The 21,232-nt window shown below is 34.5% G+C and overlaps 1 pseudogene; it reads left to right on the top strand.

The window, feature by feature from the left end:
* Positions 1 to 13,859: 13,859 nt before the first annotated feature.
* On the top strand, positions 13,860 to 13,978 carry LOC112474541 (annotated as a pseudogene).
* The last annotated feature ends 7,254 nt before the right edge of the window (positions 13,979 to 21,232 follow it).

The following is a 21,232-nucleotide window of genomic DNA, read 5'->3' as shown; positions in this document are numbered from 1 at the left end:
TTGCCAATGTATTTTCAAGTTAAAATTAATAATGTTTTTGTCGCGTAGAATTCAATTTTCATCCATTTTCATTTGGATATAATGATCTATTTATTAACTGATTAAAACACCTATTGCTCTCATTTGTTTTACTTTTTCAACAGAATCTACTAACTGAAGACAGTAATTTGATTAATGTCTAGTCGCCACTCTGTGAGATCATAGGCCTAATACTCTGATATCAAACACTCAGCTTTGCATTTATTTCTGACGGAGTCTTTGAAGCCAGAACTTTGCATCAAGTAGCGAAATTGTCCAAATGGAATTTTTTTTTTTTTTGTCTTATCCTACTAGGATAAGTGTTAGCACACAATAGAACATCTGTGCACTCTTCTTCTCAGGGCTACACCAGGAACATTCTAAATGCCATCCTGAGTTTCATTTAATGACCAGCCCAAATGCTTTTTAATATACTGATTTAGAATAATTAACAATTAAAACTTCAGCTCTCAGACATGGTTCCATAGTGTAACGGTTAGTACGTCAACGTACACACAGAAGGTCCTGAGTTCACACCCCAATGGAGCTACAGTCCATGATCTATGGCCATGGCACCCTGAATAAGCCTGACATCTGATCTTTGAAGCTAAGCAGAGTTGGGCCTGGTTAGTACTTGGATGGGAGACCACCTAGAAAGACCAGGTGCTGTAGGCATAAATAATAATAACAAAAATAAATAAAATAAAAACTTCAGCTCTCCCTGAGTAGGTAGTTAATAAATTGAAAGTCTAGAAATTATCATGGTATGTGTTGATACCAAAACAAAAAACAAAAAAAAAACAACTTTCCAAAGAAGCTTTAGGATTTAGGTAATAAAATTGAAAATTAGAAGATCTGCCGTGAATATCTAGCACTGATATGATTTAAATCCAGGACTTCAAAAACCATGTTTTTTCACCACACAAATCATTATATTTGCTCAATTTTTAATTTTATTATTTTCCTATTGAAATAATATTTTGCTCTCATACCTTAAAAATACCATAATAATATAAAATTATCCTTTAAAATAATTAAACTATTATTTTTATCATGTATTTGACAAAATAATGCCTCCCCAAAGCTGTCCTAATCCCCAAAGCTGTGAATTATTACCTTACATGGCAAAAGGAATTTTGCCTTTGCAGGTGTGATTAAATTAAGAACTTTGAGATGGGAAGATTATCTTGGATTATCCAAGTGGGCCCAATTTAATTGTAAGGGTGCGTATAAGAGAGAAACAAACGTCAGAGCAGGAGAGAAATTCAAAGATGGTATGCTACTGGCTTTAAAGATAGAGGAATGAAATCATAAACCAAGGAATGTAATTAGCCTCTAAAAACAGGAACAAGCAAGTAAAGTTTCTTCCCTAAGAGCCTCCAAAATGAATGCAGCTCTACTGATACTTTGATTTTAGCCCGGTAAGACTCATTTCGTATTTTCGACCTCTAGAATTGTCAAATAATAAATTTGCATTGTTTTTAGTTACCACAATTTTGGTATTGTTTTACAGCAGCAATAGGAAATACAGGTTGATATGGAGCTATTTACAGGGCCACTTTCCTGCGGTCTTGGCGCTGATGAAGCCACAAGTTTATAAGCATCACAATTGGCATCAACACATTGAAGATATGGAGAAAACCTAAGTTATCTAGTTTGGCTTTCTATGCAGCATTTATTTGACTCTCCACTCCACTTTATGCCACAGAGGCCATTTTTTGCTTTATTATAATACCATCTTCAGAAAATTTACAAATTGGAATTAACAGTGTGTCAATTATTTAACAAAAGCCTCAGCTCTCTGTATCCACTTAGATGCAATTAATGAGCCAAAAGAGACCAACCATATCAGTTTTAACTGCTTGGCCTTCAGATGAGAGCAACTTTCTGCTTTCTTCCTTTGGAAAGATCATCATAATTCTATTTTAAAATCCTAAAGAGCACAAAACATTTAAAACACTTGCTTGAAATTTTTGAAAGCTCCTCAAATCCAGTCAGGTCAAGAAAGAATTACCATTTAACATTTATTAAGCACTCACAGTCTGTAAAATATCGTACCAGACAAAGAAAAAGAGACAAACACACTAAAAAATTATGAGCACTTCTTTTAAAGAAAGTAACCCTTACCTATAAGTCCTGGGAGGAGATCATTATGATTGATCAGAAGTAATGACCCTGCAACTTGATTACAACCAATAAGCAAAGATGAAAGAGCCATACTCATCTCCATTCCTGGTTAAAATACCGAGTTCTATGATTAGACTACAGGAGTCAAAGATCTCAACTATTCTCTGATCATTTTGAGAGAAAGATCAGTGTATTATGATATGTACTTCGGTAATAGCCTTGCAAATTTTGCGAAAATAGTTTTCTCATCCTCTGTTCTTATGGCTAATCCCTGAATTATTTTGAACAAAGCACTGTGCTACATGTTACGGGAGACACAATAATTAATAAGGCCCACCTTTCAAGGATATCTCCACTTAATGGAAGAGAGAAAAATACATATGTACATAAATGATTCTAGTCCCACATAGTGCTTAGTAGAACTTTGCTATATTAAAGAAGATCCTTAACATATTACTAATTATGTAATTATAATACAAGGCAGAATGTAGTAAAGATTAAGTTAGAGGAACAAACAAAGGGCAATATATTAAAAGTCTGCCAAGATCTGCAGAACTATTAGCTTATATAATTGTCATGTGCTAAAGTATAAAACCAAGCTTGGCATAATATAACCTGCCTAAGGTCAAAAATCTTTTTAAGTTGAAACAAAAGCAAAGACATTTTAAAAATTTAATGAACTTCTGGATTAACTTTAAAGGAATTTCCACATAGACATGGTGATAGAAATTTGCAGTCCCACCCTTTCATATCAGAAGAGAATCTGAATCCCAGGAATTAACTTTGGATGCATGCCATTCCCCATCCAACAAAGAAAGCAACCATTAAAAGCTATAGTAGTTCTTTACAGCAAACACTAAGTACGTTATACAGATTCCATTGTACAATATTGAAGACCCAGTAGCAGCAAACAGCTTCACTAATAGAAGAAATAGTCTTACCTCAATAGAGGTTTAGATTCTGTTGTGTTAAAAAAAAAAAAAAAAAAAAGTTTATGTTTCTAAGATGAGTCTTCTAAACAGTTCATCTAACAGTTATAACAACAGTGTGAAGAGGGAAAACAAACATAAAATTCAAATATTCATTTTAACTCTTTTTCATGAGACTGGAGCCTAGGAGACTGGGAAGTTGCAAATATGCATGCCCACCTAACCAAAGCCCCATTGTAGTGCTCAAGAAGGATACAAGCAGTAAGAGTCCAACCTGTCAGAGAAGTTAGCATTTGCAAGAAGCAAATGAGGTCAAATTTCATACATAGAAGTTTTAAAGGGAAAAGAACATAAACAACAAACCCGAGGTCAGGGAAGGAGGGAGTAACCATGGCAGTGCCCTTCTTAATTAAGATGTATCTGTAAAGATATAGTTGAAGTCAGATAGCAGGTTCAAAGGGAAGTCCCAACGGGCTAGAACTTTAATTTTTCTCTTCTATGTTGTAATTTCCATATGGAATTTCCCTGACCAAATATGCCTGGAGTTTGGTGTGTTAGTCTTCTGAAGGCTGACTGACAGGGTGCAAAAAATGGAGGAGTTTTGCTCCATTCATTCCATCCAATACCCAATCAAAGAAGAGCCATTAGTCCACTGAGTGGACTATGTCTTAAAGTCAAAGTGATAGTTGACAGAATCAAATAGTAACCCCAAAGAGCCTCAGTAACCTATAACCACAGAGGAACATTTTGCAAAGGACATATGAAACAACAGTTAAGCTTAAACTTCTAAACACTTAGCAGATTAGGAGAAGTACCCTCTGAGAAGGAAAGGGTTGGCACAGCAAACTTCTGGTTTATGTAAGTTTAATATTCACAGTAGAATAACTTTTTGAAATAATAACCCAAATGATTTCTCTTTGTTTGTTCTCAATACTACCTTTACTGTGGCCCTTCCAGAATTAAAACTGAACATTGAGGCTGAGATTTGTTAACTTAGAGGAGAGCCAAACTGGAAAGAAAAAGTGTTGAAGCCTAGACTTTTGACTATCAAAATGGGTTCTTTAAACCAAAATAGAGATAATAGTTTTAAAAGTCCAAAAATTTGATTGTAAGAACTATTTTTCTTACTGAAAAAAAAAAAAGGGTTCTAAATAGCTGAAAAATTAAAATTTATATCATAATGGAGAAAATAAGTATTAATATAATTTAATTTTCCTACCAAAAAGGATATAAAGTTTAAACAGATTGAAGGAGGAGTGTTGAGGTAAAAAAAGCAGTACTAATATTTGTCTTTAATGTATCTTAAGCCATCTCACCCTTAAACTAAACCAATAAAATGGAAAAGTTGATTATGGTATGCTTCCAGTAATCTCATTCTTTTTATCATATTGTTAAAGTTAAAATATCTTTTAACTTCAGTTTACATTTTTTCGTTCTTTTGGTAACAGTATTCTTTTGATTGTTTTGCTTTCTTCTTGTGATAAGTTTTCTGGATATCCCATTCATTATTTAAACAAATTTTAAAGTAAGGTATCTCAATAAGGAAAGGAAACATAGTTACTGTGTTGTATAATAATGTCTATGCTAACATAACAGATATTCTGATGCATATTTTTCATACATTATGGCTATGGTGAAAACATTCCAACACAAAAGAGTTTATAAAGTTATCAAATTTCTCCATTTTTTACTATTTTTGTTTCAAGAGCAAAAATTTTCATCTCTCAAGTTTTTTAAAAATATTAAGAGAAGCTGAACTGTCCACTCACAAATTTCTGTACTTCTTGGGAGGTATTCAAATGAGAACAACAGAAACTCAGCTGAAACTGGCTTAAACAATAAAATGAGATCCATTGGTTTTCTTGCTTGGAAAGTCCAAAAGTATTGAGGTGATGCTTAGAAGTGACTTAATTCCACAGCAGAATGATCTTATTAAGAACCCAGTTTTTTTGTGTATCATGCATTTTCCTCTCTAAATTTCTGCTTCACCCCAAGACTGACTTACCCAACATACTATGGCCACTATCAATTCCCAATTCTTGCTTCCAAATCTAAGCACATAGATACAGTTACTTTTTGAAATTATCTCAAAAGACTCTAATCAATTTATGTCCCAAAAGTTTCTCAGCAAATCTCTTTGCATGTCTCATTAGCTCACATTGAATGATAAAGAATGGGTTTACAGTAATGGGCTTAGATTTGAGTCACCTGACCTATCCCCAGAGCCAGAGATAAAGCCAATTTTCTCCAAAACGATTAGGCTTCTAACATGTTGTATGGGGGAATTACTCAGAAACAAAAGAATGAATTTTCTACAATGTCCTTTATATATACTCACCTTTGGCTCACACACATCTTGTACATGCTTGTGTTTTAAAAGCCTTGTCCTTTACTCCATTCTTCTCCATTTCAGTCAGAGTAAGAGTAAAACTGCATAATTATGGTAATAAAAGTGCTAAGTAAACACATGATATTTTTAACATCCAAGAGATTTTTAAAAGTATAAATAAGGTAAAGTGTGACTACTATAATAAAACATAAATGAGAGTTAACTATTATTTTTAAAAGGATTTCAAGTTGTGGAAATGCAACACTCCTTGAGTTAGCATTGGGAGGAGAAAAGGTGATGAAATAAAGTTTTAAATTGGACAAGACTAGATTGCACTTTTTAATAACAGAAAGTGATGAGAAAACTTATGGGATATCCTAAGATGTCATTATGGGCCAAAAAAAAAAAAAGAAAATCAACGAAGTATGGTTAAAGGCAAAGATTGGGGGAAAAGAAAACTATCTTGGGTTTGTATATCACCAAGCTGAGATTTCCCAATAAATTTATTGATTAAAACCTTACCTAGTCTTTCGCCCCATGTTCCTTAATCATTTTATTATTGCAAACCTTGTTTGGGGTTTTGAGGATTTGATATGTGTGTAATTTGTTTCATAAGATTTGTTTTTTAGTGGTGCTTATTTCACTCATGAGGTTAAAGAGTGACTGGTGATAAATTCTAGACTCTAAATACCTAACTTCCCTTTCTAGAATACAATATTTTCAAGCAGCAAAAACAATAATATCTAACCCAGAAGGTAGAAAAATAAAAGGCTGATACATTAGGAACCTACATTTCCATCTTGCCTGGCAGTACACTAAATAAATGCAGAGGTTTCAACTGTTATCCATTTTAATTTTCAGATACAGAAGCGCAAGTCAAGTAGGTAACTACCGCTATAGATCTCTCCAAGAAAAACTGAAATGATCAACTTCAGGCAGCTAATCTAGCACTGGATCAAAACCCCTCAGGGAAATATTTATGTTTTACTAGTTTACTCAGAGAAACAGCTCTAGGGATCTGCAGATATCCTCTGTGATTTTCACTGAAGGAAACACTGATGCCAGAGCTAAAGCTTGTGATTTAATCATAGAAGCAATTCAGCCTTTAGCAATCCTATCTCCTAAGAAATCAATAGCTACACGTTGAGTTCTATTAAATGATTTTTTTAACTTCTCCACCTGACCAAGATATTAATTTGTATATGTTCTATTGTCTGACTATCAGGTTGATACCTTCAAATGTTGAAAGAATTCAATGATTCAGTTTGAAATAATTTTCCCAAAAGATTTCTCCTGTCATCATCATCATTATTTTAATTATTTATTTTAATTATTGTTTCATAAAATGGCATTGACTCACATGCCATTTTCAAACACTAAAGTGCTTTAAAGAATTATCTACACCATCCAAAGATAACATTTTACATCAGTGTCCTAAACATAGAGTCTTCTAGTCAGTTGAAGGTGTCACAAAATAACTTTTAGAAATAGATTCTAAAGAATTCTTAGAAATTTCCACTAAATTAAAAACAAACAAATAAAAAACAAATGGACAACAAAAATGCAATTGTAGAGCTTGAGAAACTGAGGCAATTCAAGGAAGATCATGGCCTATCATAATGCCAAAGGCTTGTGAAATCTGAGATGGCCTACAATAAAGTTTTCAAAATTCCCACATAATGGAGCTCTTGACTATATATGCATTATACATATCAAATCTGGGTTTTCTATCAATTAAGAAAACTGAGGCTTCCCACTCAGATGTACTTGAATGATTGTTGCTTACGTTAAGACACTACATTCTATCTTATAATAATGGTTAAATTAGTTTAATATTTGGATAAGTGGATTTTATTAAATTGCACGGTATGTTGAATTATAGGGGTGTACTGAAATGAGCATTAAATGGGGATCCAGGAGTCACAGATTCTCTCATCTGAGGACTCACTATCAAATGATGTGTCCTTGCTCAGTCACATAAATAATTTTCTAAACTCAAAACTTTAACTCCAAAATGTTAAGATTATTGAATACCCTTAAATCTTATACACTGCTGTTAAAGTGAAGAATTCTCTTTGCCCTGAAAGCTCAGCACACAACTCAATAAACACTTGATTTTTCTCTTATTGACAATATTTATAACTGCATATTCTAGAAAATGTTTTATTATAGTACAACTGATGTTCAAAGTGATTCATTAGAGGAAATATACCAATGTTTATATCAATCTGGCCTCTGGACTTTTGGGATAGAGATCAACATTGCCTTCCTCGAAGGGTTCTGTGATTAGTTTATCTTTATTAAATACTAGACTGGGAATAGAAAGAAGATATTTCTAATTTTAGCAGGAGTATTTAGTGAAACTGATTAGTGTGTTTATTAGAGGTTTTCTTGTCATTAGGTATCACTAGCTACCAAACAAGGACCATGTTTCTATGTATGACCTACCTTGATAACATACATCCACAAATATTTATTGAGTTTCTACTATATGTCAGCCACTGTTCTAATTATTGGAAATATAGAAGTAAAAAATATAAACTGAAAGAAGTCTTTGACTAAACAAGAATATATGCATATAGAGAGAGAAACACAAAGAGAGGGAGGAAGTGGGGAGAGACAGAGAAGAGTTGAGTGTGAGTTTACATTAGAAGACTCAGTAGAACAATTTTCATCTCTTTAGTCAACTTTGCTCTCGGTATACTTAAAAATAAAAATAACACATAGATTTCAAATTAAATGATGTAAGAACAAATATGCAAGTAGAATTACTTGTGCCTACATCTGCTGAACTTTTGGTACAAAACACTTTTAAGGGCATTTGGTTATTATTTCCAGGTGGAAATTGGTACTTGATATCCTCAACATTTACTCTGACATAATTGTGTTTGCTTATATGTTAAAGGTCAAGTAAGTAAAATCTAGAAATACCTTATAATTTTCCAAATGCTTAATTTTTATAGTCTTCCCCGCCCCCTTCCGTTGTGTCTAAATAACAGTTCACTTAAATTCAAGGTTACAAAATATGTCACAGTATTTTTTTTCATAATGTTTGAATTGTTCATTTTTATCAGTCTGCCACTTAAATCTTTATTCTTAGTTACTTTTACTCTTAATTTAGTCTTCCATTAGGAAATAGTAATGAATCACAGAGGCTATTGGTAACTAAAGAAAGAAGTAAGCATTTCTTAAGATTAAGATATTAACTGTGCCCCTTCTTGTTTCTAATTCTTAAGAACATAAATTTCCATACTTTTCCATATATTTTAAAACTATGACCGCTCATATCAGGCACTGAGCTCATTTCTTGAAACATAGTGGCTGAAATATGGCCCTTCCCCTTTCCAAGATAATATTTAACATGGAGAAACAAAACACACAAGCACAAAGGTAAGATACAAAGTGATTAAGCTCTGCTCCCAATAATATAGAATCAGATCAAGGAAACATTATTTTTTAACAAAATTTTCACAGAGAAGATTTTCCTTTCCTCTTTAAGGATGAGTATAAGGTCATCAAGAAGGGAAGAAATAGAGGTAAATATAAGCTCATTTATAAAGATTTTAAAATTCATAGGTAATTATGAATTGTCCAATAAGACTAGAGATTAAACTTTAAGTGAACACCTAATGTAACGATTTTCACAAGAAAAATATTTTATGCAGGCAAGTTTCTTGATCCCTAATTATTCTACATATTTTTTCAAGGTCTAAGTCTCATATAAAGATCTTAATTAATTGATATTTTTTAGAAGATATCTGGACTCTATAATGTTTCACAGTGCACCTAATCACAATCTATTGGCACCACCCCATTTTCTTTTAATTATGACTTCTGTCTTCCAAAACTTTGGATCCTTTGCCTAAAAAAATATTGTTATGACTACCACTGAGATTTAGAAATATACATGCTTTTCTATCAGCTTGTCAATATTTATTCTTGAAAATTTTATTATATACAAAATTTAGTGAAAGAGCCATTTAAGTCAAGATATTTTGTTAATATTTTTGTCATGAAATACTGATATTTAGTTTTATTGACCCAATTCATGTGTATTTTTTGTCATCCAACCAAAACAATCTTATATTATTTTCTTCAATGTGCTTTGGTATTTTCTACCGCTTACCCAAGGGAAGTAAAAAGAAAAGAAAAGAGAATATAAGAGAGAGAATTGAAAACAAGGTCTTATTATAGAAAAAAAAGAGGTTTTATTTCTATGTTTAATGGATTTCTAAAACTTCCAAAAAATTCCCATAACCTATCTTCTCAGACAGATCAAGAAGGCATTATAAGAAACTTATAGCAGAAAGAAAATGTCAAGGAAACATCACAGATATAAAACAAATTTTTTCCCATGAACAAATCATTTCTAGGACATATTTTCTATAAATGTCCAGCACTTGCCTTGTGCAGGTGCTCTTGACAAATAATTCAGGCACAGAAATTCTAGAATGTTAAAAATCTGATTTTTTTTTGTATCTTTTCTATACAAATGAATTCTAAATTCAAGCTAAAATGCTAATAAAGTATATAGCCTTAATTTTTGCTTCTGTCGTTTGAAAATGGAGAATTTAAATGTCAATACAAATGATTTTATAAATATGCAATGCTTTGGAAATTACAATTTCTAAAGTTTTTAATGCAAAGAGATGTCAGCACTGCTAAAGATTCTAAAATATGTCATTTACTCATATTTCTGTTATATGATTTTATAATATCCGTTTTAAGTAGCTAGAGACTGTTACTCTAAATTGAGTTTCTCAGAAAGAGATTTTTTTAACCATAATAACAACAAAGTTATTACTAAAGAGAAGGGATTTATTCCCCAAGTTTCTTAGCAAAAGTCAGTCATGCCTGCAGAGGAACTTGATTAATGGTGCATAATCTACAGATGTTATGGAAGCATTGTAAGTAAGAATGTTAATTATCTAACTTTTTAACAGAAAGATAAGAGTTTAACCTTTACAAAGAGAAAGACAGGACTAAATAACTCATGGGAATTAGTAATGGGATAGTGAGCTTTTTATATTCACAATGGCAACTGAAATCCATCCTGAGTGACAACTGACAGAAACACACGAACATCAGTTTTTACCAGAGCCGACACATGAAATGTTGGCAGTCTCTTCAGCTTCATCCTAAATAAGAATCTATATCTCTAAAGTACCCAAGAATACCAGTATGCGTAGCAGAGAAAATTTATTACTATGGGTTCCTTGAAGACAATTGAAACTAAAAAAGATTCAAGACTTACCAAGCCACTAAGCTCTAATTTTTCAGACTACTCTGTTATACAGCTGTTTATGATGAATCATGGCTTGCCCATAATTTAATGCATATTTTTGAGGCTCTTTTTTGTGTTTGTTCCATGTTTTGGTGATAAACACTGATTTTTCTTTAAATAAAAGCTTATTGAAATGTTTATGTGTACCAACATTCAAATTCTCCTTTCCAGCTAAGGTCAAAGTTAATATAAAACGACGAATTTCATTTAGCTTAATTATGTGAACAATGAAAGGCAAGAAAGACTTTCTCTTTTAGCAATATGTAATATGTCTCATGAAACCTAAACATATCAGATGATAGCCCTTTTGGATCGAAATGCAAGGCCAGCAATGTTATACCTTCAGACACAGGCCATTCCTTCAAAAGGAGGCTTCTCTAAAAATACTCTTAGTATTCTTTAAGGGACTGTCTTCTTCCTGTTTGAATATTGGTGTTCTTTAGACATTTTTGTCCTCAATCTTTTTTTCTATTGCTTAATGTGTTACCAAGGTAATCTGATTCTTGCTAGGCTTTCAAACACCACAGATATATTGAAGCTAATACCTTCAGATGAGCTTTATCAATTGCATCCCAAGAAAGCATATCCAATTCTCTACTGTATATAGCAGATATGAATCCTAGTCTATATATCACATATCTAATAAATAAATTTTCTTTATTTTTTGATAATTGAATTTGATTTCTATTTTGAGAACCCACATCACCTGATAATGAATACTTTTTGGTTATTTTTTTCTCTGCCAACACTAGAATGTGACAGATGAGGCATGGTCCGAATTGAAAATAAATATGTTTGTGTTCTAAGTGCCTAATACAGTGCTGAGAATACAGTATATTAGACTAATTAAACTGAAGTGACATCAAATCTCCCTAGTCAATATGACTTGCCTGCTGGTTCTAATTCAGGACTGTCTTGCTCTATCCTCAACTTCAGTTTTTCCTCAAAGACTTAATCTTGTGAATGCAGATGTTATCTTACTGAACATCCTGTATGGCTCATCATTTTATTCCTCTGGATATAAGCATATAAACATAATCAAAATTTATAAGGAAAAGTATTTGTTAATGCCATGGGAAACAAAAATATTTTCAGGAAAAATAATTGAGTGTCCTATTTGGCTTGGCAGTAAATAATATTTACATAGTCATAATAATATAAATATACTGATCACCTAAAATGACATAAAACTACCAGGGACAGAAAAATGTGTGGGAAAGTAAATAGCTGGCACTCAAAAGATACTATCTAAAAATGAGAAGTCAGGAAGGAGAATATAAGTACATTATTTGGAAATATAGAGAGATATACAAGGGCTATGGGAGAAAAGAGGAAGGGCATGGAAGAACCTGAAGGCAATCTAGAAATTCTAATGGTTTTAAAACAGACGTTCAGCAATCCAACTTCATCTCTACTTCTACATGTTTCTAGTGCTAGCCAACTCCTGAGCTTTCTAGTAATTATTTAATTAAATCAAATTGATTGTTGGCCCTCCCATTGAGGAAGACTCAGCTTTCTTGGTTCTGCTTTATCTGTTACCACTTGTTCTGCTAGTTTCCAGACTTGAAAACGTTTACTGCTGGATCTGCTATTGCTTCTTGTGTAATTCTCTTTTCCCAGTAAGTTTATGCCAAATATGTGTGTATACACACACACACACATAAATACATATATGTGTGTGTGTATACATATATGTGTGTGTGTATACATATATATATACACACATACACATTCATACACTGAACTTTCAGTGGAAGTTTCAGATAGTGCAGAGTTAACTTTTTATAGTCAAACTGCCTTTTTCCCGCCTATGACTTTTCTCATCACTTTCAAAACTTCTCTCACTGTTATTCACATTTTCATTCAAGTAATTAAGTTGTCCAGTACATATAATAGCAAATTCAAAAATTTAAATGTGAAGTTGTCCTCTGGCTCAAAACTGTAAGTATTCATGCTGGACCTCAAAGTAAGATAACATGGTTGACGTTTTATCCATTTCACCATCTTGTGCTCCTCCCCTTCTTCTCACCACCCATACTCGACTTGTATAGGATTTGGGAAGAGGGAAAGATAGGGAAGGAGCAGGAAAGGTCTTACTCTACTGGTTTACTGGTATTTCAGAGATCTGGAGTTGTTTTTCTCTAGTCTTGGTTTGTGTTCAAAGATGAATCTTTCTTTTGTGGACTTCCTTTGTAGATTCTTTGGAAAACAGAACCCCACTCCTTATCCACACTCCCCAAGAACTTCCAAATGTCACTCACCCGACATAGCAATGACTCTCTTTATTGTTTTGTTTATATCTCTCTCCTCCACCACTGGTATTCCACCCTGCTCAGACTCTCTATACAGGTCCCATTGTCCTTCCAGTTAAACTTTCTAGCACAAAGCTGTCTCTCAAGTCCACTTGCAGTTCCTGGATCCTCTGACTTAACACACAGTTAGGGTGCAGGTGACTTCCAGTGCATCATGTCTCCTCACTATCCCACCAGAGCAACTATCCAGCCACAGACTCTGCCTTTATGATATTCTATGAATGGGCGCAGCACCATCTTTTGTGCCTAAAGACACAGGTGACCTAATTCAAACTCTCTAAGACATTCCATTGAAGATCCTCAGATTCAGCATTAAGTGAGAGAAAAACACTTAATTCTCTCCTCCTCTAGGTAGTGGGAATACTATTGGAATGCAACAAATTTCTTCAAAGAAATGTTTTTATTAATCTCTTCAATCTCAACACTTTATTCCCTCAAATGGCTATTGGGCTAAAGTTACAAAACTTGTTTGGAGCATCTCCTCAGCAAGTTATAAGTAAGTGGTCTAAAATCTCACTTTGGAATAGTTTGCCTTTTTCTTTCTTTCTTTCTTTCTTTCTTTCTTTCTTTCTTTCTTTCTTTCTTTCTTTCTTTCTTTCTTTCCATCTTAGGGCCTAAGTCAAACACAAGATACAGAGAATCACATATTTTCATACTCTTACCCACTAAATAGCCACCCTTAACAATTACCTAACCTCCATAAAATAAAAAGTTGACTGTAATGATCTGTAGGAGTCTTCTTATCTACAAATAAACAAGAGTTTTATACATAGATACTGTAGAAATGCTTACATTTGCTTGCATGACAGGCACAAAGTATCAACACAAGAATATTCCACTATAAGAAAGTATAGAAGATAGTCTACAGCCATGCTACCCTGAACGAGCCCAATCCCATCTGACCTCGGAAGCTAAACAGGGTTGGATCTGGTTAGTACTTGCGTGGGAGACCACCTAGGAAGACCAGGTGCTGTAGATGTAAAAAATAAAATTAAATTTAAAAATAGGGGATTGTAAGCTGATAAGGTCCTTGAAATCTGTGAGGTCAACCAAGGGTTGCTTCGCCTAAAAAAATAATAATAATAAAGTATAGAAGATAGCTTATTTAGATATGTTATATAGATTTTATCTTTATTTGAGTCTTTAATAGTCAATAAAACCAAGTGCTGGCTAAGATGTGGAGTAATTGGAACACTTGATCACTGTTAGTGGGACTGTAAATATGATCAATCATTTTGGGAAACAGTTTGATATTATCATGTAAACCTGAACACATGTAGTCTACAGCCCTGTAGTTCCAGTCATTGGCATATGTACCAGAGAAACTCTTATACATATGGAAACACATATCAAAATGTTCATAGTAATATGTTTATAAGAGTTAAAACTGGAAACAGGCAAAAATCGTTCAACAGCAGAATGGATAAATTGTAGAATATAAATATAGTAGAATACTATACTTCAGAGAAAATTAATCAACCATTGCATATATAACATGCATGAATCTCAAAAATATTGTTGAGGAAAAAAGCAAGTCATGGAACACACTGTGTGATTCCATTTTTATAAGGTGCAAAACTGACAAAAGTAAAAAATATACAGTGTTTAAGAATACTAAGTGGTAAAACCAATAAAGAAATTAAAAAGAATGATAAAACTAAAAATTAGGATGGTGGTTAGTTCTGGGCTGAATAAGAGGTGTGATCAAGGAGGAACACAGGTCTTTTAAGATTCATTAATCGGAATCTAAACACACACAAAAAAATGAAACCACTTCAAGTATTTACATCATGGGAAAATTCATCAGAAATTACTGACATAAATGATAGAAGAACAAAGAAATCAGATAGGAGAGAATAATGTAAGTGAGAAATTATCAAACACAAAAATCCACTCTTATCTCTGGGCCAAAGAGAAAAATGGAGGAAGTTGTATTGCCAGAGCCCAGGATGACCCGTCCTGTCCACAAGCCATAGAGAATACTCAGGATGGGGGCGGGGAGGGGAAGGTGAAGATACTCTGGGTTCTTTCTTCCTCCTGCCTTCCAGTCCCCTGCCATGATTCACGCTGACCTAAGACACACAGAAGAAAACTAAAGTAATGTAACCTGCAGGGGTCATCCCTCCTCTGATATGGAGCAGTGGATCTGAGGAGTGGACCTGAGGACCAACAGGCTTAGGACATATGTGTCAGAACAGTAGGCTCTTTTTCTTAAGAGAGTAGCAAGTACATGCATGTCCACTTTACCATTACCTTTTAAAGTAAATATATATATTTTTTTATTTTATAAATAATATACTTTGCAATATATATTTTTTAATTCTTCTAGCATAGGCAAAAATGTTTTGCTTACTAGATTTTATCAGTGATTTCGATATACTGTAGAGTTATATGAAATTTCCAGACTGAATATTTTTTAATGCATGATCTTTTAAAATTCCAATCAGTTTCCACAATAGCAAAATGGACATAATAATACCTACTTTATAGAATTATTTCAAGTACTAAGAGTGACAGTATGCTTAAGAAGCCTAACACTGTGCATGGCATAAGATGGAACTTCATTGAAAATGAATGGCCAAGTCTTTCATAGCTAATAGAGCTATGAAAAAATCTTGTGCAGCTTTTTTCTGGTATCAGGAGTTAACCAGAAAAGAATAAATAATCATACATTTTCTTTCACATTTTCAAGGAAGGTAATTAACATGCTTCCATGAATTTTTAGTATTGTATTCATGCTTTGCTACTGGCATATTCAAAAGCAGACTCCAACACTAAAAATTATTGCAAAAAAAAAAAAAAAAGATGCCACTGTTAAAGCACCCATCGTTCCAAGGATTCATGGAGAAAATATGTTAATACATAGGAAGATTGGCCACCTGTCCAAAAAGAAAAGATTTAAAATAAAGCAATAGAGACTTAAAATTACCCCCTATAAACAACGGTAGGAATGAGGTCCAAAACAATTCCACAGCAGTGCAATAAATCTTCATTGATATATAAGTGGTCACCTATTATTTGCAACAATAAAGAGGATTAATTTAATACAAGAATATAGCAGGAGAGATGATGCTAGCTCAATAATAGAGTCCTTCTCTGCAGGAATTTATACAAGTGAGTAGGGGAAATAAGGATAGTTGTAGAGTGATCAAGAGAAGACAGAGAAAGATGACTGCAAACCACATGGCATCTTTGCTTAGAAGTCCATTATATGAATATGCCAAGGAGCTGTTTCAGTGGCCTACTGTGTGAGTCAAGGAATGTGACTCTAACTTGACAAAGAACAAAAGGTAAAGATTTGGTAAAACTGACAGACCTCAGGGATCTTTGTTACTGGCTGTTACCTTGAAAATGTCCTTGGCAGAAGATGAAAGCAACCCCCGGCATACATAGCTGCAGGTGCACGAAACTAACTTGGGTACAGAGCAGCAGGAGAAGGAAAGGTGTGCCCATCACTGGAATCCAATTTGTTAAAGGAAACTGTACATTCTGTGAAACTATTTACTCTGATTTCAAAATTAGTGGTTGCCTTAGCAACACTTGAATCTCATGAGGTTCACACACACAGTGCTAATTTCAATTCATAGACACCTTCACAAATGAAGAATGCAAACAATAACTTCAGCATCCCATTTAGCATGCCTCTCATAGTTTATGAGATTTCCCTCTGCCTATAAAAATTTTCCAATAACCCCCATTTATGAATGCCTTCTATACACACTGCTATCTTCACATTTGATTTCACTTGATGGTCACAGAAAGCTTGCAAGGTCATCAATATAATTCTTATTTTACAGATAAAAAATGAGCTGTAGAGAGCTACATGATTTTCTCAAGTTCACCTAGTGGTGGTTTGAGGATATTAACTCAGATTTGGCCAATTCCAAAATTCCATGTTCTTTAAGCATTTCTAACTTTTTAAAGAATAAAAATTTTTTAAAACTGCAAAATACCTTAGGTATTATCTGTATCATGTCCTTTTTTAAAACAGAAGAAACTAGAGACACGAGAAGGTCAAGAGATCTACTCAAGATCATATGGCCAATAATGGCAAAGTTGAGAATAGAATTCAGGTTTCAGGATTCCACTTCTAGGCCATCTCAATTGATGTTTTCAGTAGAAAACTGTACCTTGTTCACTTTTGCATATCTTTTTCTATATATAGATAAATATAGGTAAAATCAAAGTAAAAATAAAACTTGGATTTCTGTACTAAGTTGAGACAGCACAGAAAGAGTTTAACATTTTAAACCCAAAACATTAAAGGTGACTGATTCGCACGGGCTCCTCCAAGCTGTGTGCAGGCACAGCTGCTCATGTCATAAAGTACCCTCACACAATTTTCTTTCTATAGTGCAAGGACTTACATTTGTGAGGTGTCCCATCTGTGTCTGCAGTAGTCATCTGCAGTTGACAGGAATATGAGTCAAATGGCAGATTCACTTTGCCCCTGGGTTTTCACAGAAGGTAAGGACTAGTCCAGAACAAAATTGAACAGTGAGGGTTATCTGTGCTGCTTCTTACTAAACTCTTTTTATGCCACTGCCTCTTTCATGGGCTGATACTCCCTTCCTCAAATCACCAGACTCCCAGTGCTACCACATTGTCAATCTTGTCATACTGTCATCTGCTTCTCAAAAGTCCCCTGCTTTAAAATATCATTAAGAACTGCCTTCCTCCAAGGCAACTTTATGCTCCAAAATTACCTTTCATTCTTCCTCTTCCTATTTTTATCACAATAACTATTTTCTTAATGATCTCAAGGAGTTTCTTAAAAGGATATTTCTGATTAATTCTGAAATAAAACAATGGAGGCAATCTTTACATTAAATCTCTTGTGTGTTATGTGGTAAATGTTTTGTTTTCCTGATCTACCCTTCTCCAGTAAAGCTTTTGCGCCTTGCCATATGTGTAAGTTTTTTTGCAAATATTTAATCCAGTTTTGATTTCACGCTTGCAACACCATGTCAGGTGGTTAACCAAGATATGAGAACCAGAGCCCCAAGATGGAAAATACCTTTGAACTGAAAGAAACTGGCTACTGTTCACAAAGCTATTGCCTTGATCAAGACTTAGTGATCCATTAATCTATGAAACATTTATTATGTGTTTACCATGTATCAAACACTGGACTAGGTATAGAAAATTTAAAAGGAAAAAAATATAAAGAATAGTATTAACCATCAAAAAATCTATAATGTAGGTAGAAAATACATATGTTCATTACAATTTTTTATAATAACTGTTTTGAGGACAGGGGAATTGCATAAAAAAATGGGCTTAGCTCTAGATCAATTGAACATTGTCTCTTCTACATACTAGCTGTCTGGGCCCCAACAAGTCGCTTAACCTCCCTAGGCTTCATTTTCTTTATCTTAGAACTTCAGAAAATTATGTATAATTTTCAAGATTGTTTAGAGAAAGCACAAATAACACATCTATTCCAATACCAATATGCCTAACATAAAACGCATTATATACATGGTTAATATTACCATTATTTTTTATCATTGTAGTGATAAAGATAAGTGTACATCGTATCACATATAAACAAAAAATGGCTCAGAATTCATAAATCTAGAGAAATTTCTAGAACTCATTAGTGTCTTGAAATGACAGGTATAAATTTAGTAAGAGAAGAAGAGAAGAAATGAAAATTTAATAGCTGCATGTTCACAGGCACAGAAAGAGTTCTAGTCTAGATGGCAGATTAAGTAAACACTGTGCTTGCCTCCTTTCACAACCACACCAAAATTACAACTAAACTACAGAACAACCATTATTAAGAATCACCTGACGTGTAGCTGAACAGATGTCCAGTAACTAAGAACATACAGAAGAAGCCACATTGAGACCGGGAGAAGGGGCCTAGATGCAGAATGGGCTGGTAGCAACTACATGTGTGGTGTTTAAAAATTAGGAGGGATGTCTCCGCTGTGAAGGTGCTGCCTGAGGAGCAAAGGGTCCCAGCCTCACACCAGGCTCCCCAGCCCAAGTTTCCAGTTCTGGGAAGAAGAGTCGCCACAGCTTCTGGCTATGTAAACCAGCAAAAATTGTGACTGAGTGAGACAGAGGGCTGCTGGAGTACCAGGCATTCATGTGAAAGGGCCTGTGCATGGACTTACTAGCTAACAGGGGCGGTAGCTCTAAAGGCACTAGAGACATATGAGGAGGAATTGAATTGTCTGGCTTCAGGACAAAGCCTAGAAGGGCAACTTTTTCCAAGACAGAGGTGCTAGCAGAAGTCATGTTCCTTTGTTGAGCCTTCTCCAGTCCCAGCTTACAGATATAGATAGATACCATACCTGAATCTCCCTAATGATTCCCTGAGACCCTGTCCCACCCAACTTGTGGGCCCACCCAGCCTCTTCCAGTGGATTTCCATACAAATGTCATATCTTGATTCATGCTGTGAAATTTCCTAAAATCTCTCAAAAGTTCACAAACCCAAATAAGAAGTATCTGGACTCAGCATGCCCTGTCCCTTTTGCTGAGCAGCCCCAAATATGACACTAGCAACAACTGGCCTCTGTCCACAGTTTAGCTACTCCAGGCACCTCCAAGCCCAGCACAAGTGGCAACCATCTGCAGATCACTTTGTAGCTCATACCAAGTGGCCCTGGGCAGGGTACAGGCAGTAGCTGACCATGACCTGCAACAAAGCCTCTCCTAAGAGGTCCCAAAACTAACACATCTGGTGGCCAGCTTCAGACCACACCAGCATACCACCCAACTACCTCCAAAACAACACACCCAAAGGGCAAACTGGGTAAGCATCAGAGCCCTGCTAAAGCAAATTCTGCTACATAGAGTCAGCCCCTGAACAATAGTTTCTCCACTGTAGTCACAGCAAATCCTCACAACCAATCGGTCTAAGAGTCAATCCCTCCCACTGACATGCAAACAGCAACCAAGGCTCAACTACAACAGGAGGGCACATTCAACCCACATAAGGGACACACCTGGAGCACCCAGCTCAGGTGACCATAGATTGTACCACTGGGCTCCACAAGACACCTATTATATAAGGCCACTCTACAATGACTGGAAGACATAACAACTCTATACCTAATACATAGAAACAAAGACAGAGAGGCAAGCAAAATGGGGAGATAAAGAAATATGTCCCAAATAAAAGACCAGAACAAAGCTCCAGAAAAAAAGAACTAATCAAAATAAAGACAAGAAATCACCAGATGCAGAGTTCAAAACAATGGATAGAAAGGTACTCAATAATCTCAGTGAGAACTTCAACAAAGAGATAGGAAACCTAAAAATAGAAATGAAAAAAAAAAAAAAAACAACCCATAAAAAAGAGCCTGTCAGAAATGAATAATACAGTAACTGAAATGAAGAATACATTAAAGGGAATCAACAGTAGATTACACAAAATAGAGGAATGATTCAATAATTTGGAAAACAAAGTAGTAGAAAACATCCAATCTGAGCAGAAACAAGAAAAAATAATCCAAAAAATGAGCACAGTTTAAGGGGCCTCTGGGACAACATCAAGCATACCAACATTCCCATCATAGGCATACCAGAAGAAGAGAGAGCAAGAAATTGAAAACCTATTTGAAGAAATAATGATGAAAAATTTCCCTAACCTGGTAAACAAAACAGACATACAAGCCCAGGAAGCTCAGAGAGTCCCAAAGATGAACCGAAGAAGCCCACACCAAGATCTATCATAATTAAATGACAAAGGTTAAAGAAAAAGAGAAAATCTTAAAAGCAGAAAGAGAAAAGCAGTTAGTTACCTACCAAGAGAGCTAGCTCCATAAGATTGTCAGCTGATTTCTCAGCAGGATCTTTGCAGTCCAGAAGAAATTGGCATGGAATATTCAAAGTGATGAAAAGCCAAGACTTAAACCAAGATTACTCTACCCACCAAAGCTGTTATTTAGAATCGAAGGACGGATAAAGAGCTTCCCAGATAAGCAAAAGCTAGAGGAGTTCATCAACATCAAACCAGTATTACAAGAAATGTTAAAGGAAATTCTTCACGAAGAAGAAAAGAAAAAGGTCAAAAATATGAATAATAAAATTACAATAACCACATATCTATCAACAGTTACTTTAAATGTAAATGGAGTAAATGCTCCAATCAAAAGACATAGAGTGGCTGAATGTGTAAGAAAACAAGACCCTTATATATGCTGCCCAAGAGATTTATTTCGGATCAAAAGACACACACAGACTGAAAGTAAAAGATATTGCATGCAAATAGAAA

The sequence above is a fragment of the Pteropus alecto genome, unplaced genomic scaffold, assembly GCF_000325575.1.
Source record: "Pteropus alecto unplaced genomic scaffold, ASM32557v1 scaffold239, whole genome shotgun sequence".
Classification (NCBI taxonomy): domain Eukaryota; kingdom Metazoa; phylum Chordata; class Mammalia; order Chiroptera; family Pteropodidae; genus Pteropus; species Pteropus alecto.
The sequence above is the reverse complement of the archived record's forward strand: the minus strand, read 5'-3'. Positions and strand labels throughout refer to the sequence as shown.